Raw genomic sequence first — 9123 nt, 5'->3', positions numbered from 1 at the left:
TCATCCAATAATAATGCCTTTTATATTTTAATTTAATGCGTAGAACCGTCTGTTATACGTAGATGCACTATGCCTCGCCCCGTTCTCACAAACGCGTTATATATCTCTCTATCTAACGCATAAGTACACACACGTTATATGCATCGGCATTTCTCTTTCACACATGCTCACAATCTCTCTCAGGGTGTCAGGGTGTCTCACGCACATGCTCTCTCTGGTTCTCTCTCTCTCTCTTTCTGACTACTATGTACCACTCTTTTCACTAATCTCAGTTGGAAAACACTATTTCTCTCACATGCATATATACGCATGCACGGTCTCTACTAGCCCTCAATACGCACATATATGTGCCTACGTGTCTCCCGCACGCACATTATCTTTAGGCCTCTCTCGCACACATTGCCCACCCCGACACACCTCTCTCTTAGTAGTTGGCAGATATGATTTCATCATATCATTCGGTAGGATATCCCTGGCTGTTAGGCTGGATGGTAATACGAGGCAAAGTTTTACCCTAGTTTGGATCAGACCCTTGCAGTTGAAGAAAGAGCCTACTCCTGGTATTGTATATTAGTGATAGGGGTGTGTACAAAGTACACGTGAATACCAGGCATTGTGCGTGTGTGTATACTATCGACGAACTAGCTCCCAAGCTTGTATAACATACTAAGGGCCTAGGGTTACAAATCATATATAGTCAGCTTATCACCAGTGGGGATAGAGTCCTCCGCGACTCTGGTAGCTTCGTGTTGTACGCCGAGTCCTCCACATGGGTCTCCATATAACACGTCTCGGTCCAACCTATATGTGGCGCAGGATGGAACCAACCCATGAGTCTTCATGTTGACCCACCACAACTAGAAATGATGTGACCACCACACCACACTCACAATCGGCCACTAAGAAAATAAGCATATATAATAGTACAACGGTATCTAGCTCACGATACGTCTCCATATTTTGTTGATGACACTGACAGACTTTGCATTTGATGTGTGCTCCATATTTTTTTGACGACACTTACGGTCATTGTATTTGAAGCGAAAGCACGATATGGTCACTGGACTTCAGAATAAGCTCATCACGGTCACCACATACATTTTGTCGTGCTAACCAACATGCGGTTGGATGGTTAGAGGATAGTGGTTTCTCGAGCCCACCAAGGTTAAAGTCTCGGTGCTCACATTTATCTTGTGTTAATTTCAGTATTTTCCGGCGATGTATGTTCAGTGGGAGGAGACGTTCCACTCGACTACGAGGCACCTATGGTGACTTCGTAAAATCTCAAGATCATATATGCTGGCCCACTCTCTCGAAGGTGCTCATAGGGGTAGGGTTAGCGTGTGTGCGCTTATAGCGGTGAGTGCTTGCGCGTATATATGAGCCCTTGCATCTGTACCGTGTTAAACAAATACATATCATGATTATACGATCACTGGCTCACCCGTACAACTCCGTATTTCGTTGATGACACAATCAATTGACCAGTCAAACATTCCACGCGACGCAACTAGTGTTGCACCATCGGGGCGCGTAACTGTGGGGCCCACCTGTCAGCCCGTATATGAAAGAAAGAAATGGTAGTTTGAGTCTGTACTGTGTTAATAAAATAGGAGTACATTTTAGGGTGATCATACGGTCATTGGCTCAGCATACAGCTTCGTAATTTGTTGATAACACGATCAATTGACCAGTCAAACAGTCCACATTCAGCAGCGCACATTACCATAGGGCCCACTCGTCAGCGCGTATGTGAAGGACAGAAATGGTAATAAATTAGTGGTCGGTGGGTATTCGAAGTCGTGAGACCTCTGGTTGGCAGTCACCAGCGGTTGGGAGTGTTCATTGGGCGGTGGGGTGGGGATCCCCGGAGAAAAATCTCGGCGGGGGGGCTAGTGGGATGGATGGTGCGGCGGCGGACCGGCGGTGGGGAGTGGTTTCGGGGAGGGCGGGCCGGCCGCGGGCGGCGGGGGCTGGCGGTTCGGCCGGTTGTGGCTGGCGGCTCGGGGGGGGGGGGGGAGTTTGATGATAAACTAGAGGCCCTTGATTTCGTATCCAACGGCTGGAAAATCTAATGACCAGAGATGAAAAAGCCAGTCGACTGACGTGTAGCCTCACCCCGCATGTACACATGCACGCATGCAAGACACGCACGCATGTAGGTGTGCAACACTGACACGTACACACGCACGCATGTTGGCGTGCAACACTGACACGTACACATGCACTTACAAACACACACACGTACGCACCCATGCATGTAACACTGAAACGTACCCTTGCACGCACGCAACACTCGCACGCCTGCATGCACACAGCACACAACGCAAGACACACGCTCAACCTATACGTGCATGCACCCTTTGTTAAGGACATGGATTGTTACGGGTATTAATCAATCTTATCTGTGATAAGCAGAACATTGATGTTTGCAGCGGTCTTTATGAATCACAACATATCAAACGGGATATCAACATAGTAGGCTTATCTACATGAAAAAGATGACATTACACTCAATGAACAATCATCGGTTTATGAAATGCCCGCTTCTGACCGTCCTGGCCCACCAAAGGTTCCTCTGCTGTGCGCAACCTACGTTGGGTCACTGACATGCAGGCCATGCACCAAAAGAGTCCACACGTCAGTGGAAGAACGGCGCGGTGTCCTAGGTCAGAGTCGAGGGCGCCACTCGCAGCACGCCCGGCTGAACACACCTTCGTGCTGCATTCAAACGCCTCCATGAAACCCGCCAGTGTGGAAGCCGAGAAACCCACTCTCGACACACGTCCGTTCATGACCGGGCCGGCATTAAACGCAACGCCGGCTGAGCTCCTCCCGTCCGCCGTCTATTTAATCTCCTATTTAAACGAGGCCAACCGCCGGCCAAGAATTGCACACCTCCGCCGCTCCCCTATCTCCTCCACCATTTTGTCCACTCTTACAATGGCTTACGAAGAGTCGTTATTCCGCATCCAAGCCGGCTGGGTAGCCCGCCAGATACGAGCTATGAAGCTCGCTGATCCACCTCCCTCCCCTTGCCTGACGGAGCCAATTGCTGCCCCAAGCCAGTGCGTGGTTCAGCAACTCGCCGCTCCAAGCCAGCTCGACAAGGAGCGGCGCACGGGCGTCGTTGCTGCCGTCCACGCCGCCGCCTCGTACCGCGTCTCCCGTTTCTGTGGCCGAGACTCCCATGCTGGCGGCCGCGCCATGCAAGCACCGACAGAAGCCGGGTGCATGGAGAGCGACGAGTCGGTGGCTAGCGCCTCCGCGTCCGCCGCCATCATCGAGGAGAAGTAGAACACGGGAGGCCGCCGCCGCTTGGGTCCCATGAAGGCCACCGCAGAGGCGACTCCGGCGTACACAGCAGGTGTCTAGCCGGATCCTTTTGTTGCGAGGACCTTCGTCGTCCCCGCATGGGCTCCACGGAAGAGGGAATCTTAGGATGAACTCGAGCTGGTGCTGGCCATGGCGAAGTAGTGGCCGGTGATGAACTCGAACCAGTGCCGGCCACCATCATCTTCGGCACCAGCCAATGATATCAGTTGGGCACTGGGGAAGCGAGCCGTCCTTTGCGCTGAAGCATATACCTCCGGGGCTCCCGGCAGTCCGGTGATCGTGCTGCCGGACATGAGGAACACAAATCGATCGGCGGGCGACCATTTAGGCCAGGTACTATATACATGTGCTGTCCAGAACTAGCACCGCGTAGTTCATTTGAATGTAATGAAATCTGTCATGTTTGTATGAAAATCCGGTATTTTATATGATTTCCGTCGTTGTTTATATGAAATATCAGTTTGTCTACATGTTTGCGTGAATTTCGTCCGGTTGGTTGAGTTGCTGTCATAACGTATGCGGCTACGGTTGGATGGCGTAATTTGCGGGTCGCCGTCGGTCTGCGGGCGGCTCGGGCGGCGTTGTGGGACAAAAAACACAGCTCGTTCCTCGTTCATTGGTGCGCGCTGGAGGATGCATGACAGCATGAGCACCCGAGCCATTCCTCGTTCATTGGTGGCAAAGGCACCGGTGGACAAAAGGGTCGCCAATATTTTGGCTACCCCGGGCGAGATCCAAACAGCCCCTCCCAACAGATTCAAATCCCTCGTTCGCCGTGGAATTTTGCCATGTGTTGTTTTCATGGACTAGCAAGATGCCAGTGCATTGCACGGAACATCAAGATGCATTTTTTACAAACTCCCGCATGCATGCAAGGGATAATTAATGTCCTCCTTTGCTAGTACCACGAGGAAAACACCATTAATATTGCATCGATTAGTGTTAGTGGCCTTGTATATCTGCAAATTGTAATTTTGATAGTGGCCCGTTGTATATAAAAATGGAGGGAGAAAGATGAGAGATAAGGTGAGGAGGAGTGGGGCGTGGTGGTGACTTGTGGTCGGAATGGGCAGAGGCATGGGGATCGACGGCGCATTATGTCTAGGTTTGTATCTCTCTCACACACACCCACGTAGGTGGGGGACGTGCACGAAGAGAAGAGGTGCACGCACGGCGCACGTACTCCCGTCTCTTTCCCAACCACACCCGCGCGGGTACACGGTGGAGCTCATTTCTGTACGAAAAAGGCAGACCACGTGGTAATTTGGCATGTGTACTGGTTGTCCACTTGGTGGCGGGAGGATCGTCTACCACGGGTGAACAAACAAATTGCGACTTGATGCGTTATGTTAAATTAAAAAAAGAGGCAAACCATGTGGGGCATACCTTAGAGGCAAGGCTCTATACATTGGAGTACTTTTGATGTGTCCCGTCAACTCGTAGAACGAGGAGAAGCTTGCTTAGTACGTCGTCTCCCCCGCCCACGGGCGCGGTGGCTCGCAGGATGAGGTGAAGCTTGCTTACGAGTAGTAGTAGTAGTACTGGTAGTAGTAGTAGTAGTAGTAGTAGTAGTAGTAGTAGTAGTAGTACTACTACTACTGTACGCCCTTACGCCCGCTCCCTCGCCAACGTGCGCGGTGGCTCGCAGCACGAGGAGAAAATTTTACTACTCCCTCCGTGTACTCCTCGTCCCTACTACGTACTTTGGTTAGTACTCCCTCCATTTACTTATACAAGGCCACTATAAAAAATTACATTTTGCATCTATACAAGGCCACAAATAGTAATCGAGACACAAGTTACTACTCCCTCCTTTCTAGTTTATGGCTCAATTTCAAAATCTCTCCAACCAAGGTAGACGGTGAGTGGTCGAATTAATTTCATAGTTTGCACAAGTAATTAGTACGCTCGTTTTTCCCAAGAAGTTATGTTTACCGAGGCATTAATTAGAACGAATGCATGAATGACCACTAAATTTCCATGAACTTGTACATGCATTGGTTAGTTTCCTCTTGACACTGCTTCCGTCGGGTGATCTAACGCACCTCGAAATCCAACATGTAATGGTACTACTACTAGTATAGTAGAATTGAGACTTATCAAACGGAAAAACGAATGTTTTTTAGATGAGCTCTATAAACCCTAGTGGGTACGTACTCCGTAAAAACAGATTTTTCCAAAACTAAGTCGCTCCCTTTCATGAATTCTATAGTATACTCCTCCGTCGATGCTCCCTTTCATGAATTTTGTACTTCATGTCGCCGACATGTGGGACATATAGCAACCGGGTCGACGTGTAAAGCACCAAATAACAGTGCAGAACAGCAGGGGGACGCACCCCACTCGTACCGGCCCAGTAGTAGTAATGAGCAATGAGACGTCAAATCACAATGCCGCACCTTCCCAGACGGACGAAGCAACCATTATTTCACACTTCAGTTCTCCATCATCTCAAACCACGTAGTATTGCTTCTGCCTCAAGAGGGACACGCGCATCTCCTTGGTACATCATGACACGTGGGACCGCATGACAGGCCATGCTCCCCCGCTGATCGCTCGGTAAAATCACCTCATTTTTACTATACTTCCTCCATATCGGTTTACTACATGGCATGCACGTCGTTCTAGGTTGAGAATTTAACTGGCTATATATGTGATGAACAATACTCTAGCCTTTTAAAAAATGTATACTTTTGTACAGTAGTACTATAGATGGATTGCGCCATGGAGCAAAAATTGAAATTAAAAAAAAAGGTGGTACATATAGAGAGCACTCGTTGCCAAATTATGCATATAGTACTATTAAAAAAGCTAGTACGTGCTTAATTGGGGTGCTAAATTCTATTAAATAAATACTAGTAGTATGTACATACTGAAGAGTTAAAGTAACGAGAAGAAACATAACATAGTTCTGCTGGGGGCTCATCACAACACACCCCTCAAATTAAACTAAGCAGACCTGAAATTAAACTATGCAACTGATCTGGTAGACACTGCATTAGAAGTTTAGAACCACCATGAGCAATGACACTACCACCTTACTCGGAGTCCTTGTCCATGTCCTTGACTTCGTCCTTGTCCCTCTTCCTCTTGGCCGATACTTCTTTGCTTGAACCGCACACTTGGCTGTTGCTCTTCATCCAACCCTTGTAGATATTGAACCAAAGGTAGCCATCCATTGCAGCATAGTGGATGTGGTCTATATCTAGTACATTCCGATGCCATGCATGACGATGAAACGTGTAATGAGGTTTCTCCAGTTTACGGTACGAAGGATGAACCATGGTTCCTGCCAGGGTCAGCATTGAAGGCTGACGAGAGGACACCAGCTGATTCTTCTGGAGGTCGAAGGGGTTGCCTACAACGAGGCCTATCCGACCCAGGACTTCTTTGTCGTTCTTAAAGTCTACAGTAACGAATTTCACTGTTTTGTCCTTAAGGAAGTTCTTAAAATCCTGGCACTCAACATTGGCATGGCATATGTGGTAGACCAAGCAAACGTTATGTACGCAAACCTGGATCACGGCGGGCTTCTTCCTCTCTTCGTCCTTTAGATCCTTCTCTTGTCCTAGGACTATGGTGTACTCAACATCTAGCCCAGCGACCCACTCATCATCTAAGTTTTCGAACATGCGTCTGAAGAGAGAAAGGCATCCTTTCACCGTCGTGGAAGAACGGGTGTAGATGACGTCGAACTCATTGCCGGTGATGGTTCTAACCTTGTACTCATCGCTGATCATGGAGATTTGGGACACCATGGATTTGGGAGGAGGATTAGGATTAGTGGAACTGCCGTAATGTGAATGGACGGGATGACTAGGAGCGAACCGCCATAGTATTGAAGGACGTGCGGGGACGAGTAGGAGCGAACTACCAGCGTGCGAACGGCAGGGTAGTGGCTTTCCATTCTCCCATGATACGGGCTTCCGAGAGCCCTTGGATCTGAGATCGAACGGTTGCATGGCGTGATTCTAGACCTATGGGTGAATATCCTATCCTGGAGGGTTATTCTGCAAATTTTCAGCAACTTAGCATGCGACCGTTTGATCTCAGATCCAAGGGCTGCCAGCAGCCCGTATCATGGTCGCGCCTACCACGATCGTCGCATCGCTCGCGCGGTCGCGCCCTTGGAGATTTAACACGGTGCGTTAGGCTATCTGATGTTGGCATGTCATACATAGTCATCACTTAGTCACTCATACTACAATAAGGTTGGCTATAAGTGTTTTTTTACTCATCTCTATCTCTTTCTTCGTACTCAAGGAAGAAACGGTGCTAAGCGTGTGTATTTATTGCATTTGCCAAGGAGTGACCTCTTCCAATGAAATGGTGTTGCTAAGTTTGCTTCATTTAATTAGCTATAGACTCAAAATTGTCTTTTCACCTAGGTACACGCGCTTAGCACCGTTTCTTCCTTGGGTCACCAAACTAGTCTCTCTCTTCTTGATTAACTTGCCACATCAGACTTTATGCTTATGTGGCAAGCTTAACAGGACCCCTTTAGCCGACATGTGGCTCATCCACCGTCTTGTTCCATGTGCGATGCACCAAATTACAGTTTGGAGCAGCGGTTGGAATTGGAGGCACCCCGGTCGTAGCGCCACAGTAGTAGAAAATGAGCGATGAGGGGTCAAATCACAAAGCCCCACCTTTCCCGCAGTCTAAGTTTGACGGACGAAGCAACCATCATTTCACTCTAGGGCGCAAGAGCATAAAGAAAAGAGAAAACAATGATGCATGCGATAGCTACCTAGGGCACCCTAGGGTAGGGGTCTCCACTACAGATCCTTTTTTGAAAGCGCCTCCACTACAAATCGGCTTCTCCCTCGTCCTCTTGAAAACAACCGATGATGAGTGCGGCGGTAGGGTTTGTAGGAGTACTACGGCGTGCGGGGCCACGTCGTAGTAAACGGGTTCGAGTAAACGCCTTAAATATGTGTGGGCCGCTTGGTTTTACGGGAACGAGGCAGCATTTTGGGTTCGGGGACCAGTGGAGATATAGTACGTACAAAAAATTGTGGACGTAGGTTCGACCGAAAGGAAATGATGCATGGGCCCTGCATTTTGATATACCCGGGGCCACGTGAAATTTGCTACTCTACTCAAAACTAGTAAGGTACACATGTATTGAACGCATGAGATTTCGAAACCAAATTATGAATAAATACACACTATAGCATGTAAAGCCTTGAGTCATATATGCATGATGTAGATGTTCGTTTAGTTCTTATAGTTCATCTCATTCAAAATCAATTAGTTTAATAAAAATGTTAAGATTCATGCGGGTGTGCATTGTAAATCATAAAGTAAAAAACAAATAATGGCAATTCATTTAGAAAAAAATAATCAATTATGATACGGAAGATTGTAGAACAAAGGAGAAGTGCTTGTGTTTTGAGGTTTGTGCATTATGCTTAAGTTCAACCATGGAGTCTTCTAAATTGTACATGTGGCAGATCTGGTGGAATGTTGATGATATCCAACGGCCAGTAGTGCTCGGATTTGCCTATCTCTGCACTGTCGGGTTAGCTTCATCCAGCGACCATCTTTCAAAGTTATTGGCACACTATATAGTTCTTGTGGCATAGTTGCATGTTTTGGAAAAATGCTACTAGTGGGTTGTACTATCTATTTAGAAATAGAAGATGTATACATGGAAGTTGTAGGGAAAGAGATGACATGGAGCATCTCAATTCCTATGAGTAGGGATTGGAAAAGAGATGTCATTTGGTTCACATCATAGGAACTTTTCTATTGAATCTAGAGATGACATGTATCTCAATTCCT

This window comes from Triticum urartu, chromosome 2 (assembly GCF_003073215.2).
Source record: "Triticum urartu cultivar G1812 chromosome 2, Tu2.1, whole genome shotgun sequence".
NCBI classification, from domain to species: domain Eukaryota; kingdom Viridiplantae; phylum Streptophyta; class Magnoliopsida; order Poales; family Poaceae; genus Triticum; species Triticum urartu.
Note: the sequence above shows the minus strand (reverse complement) of the source record.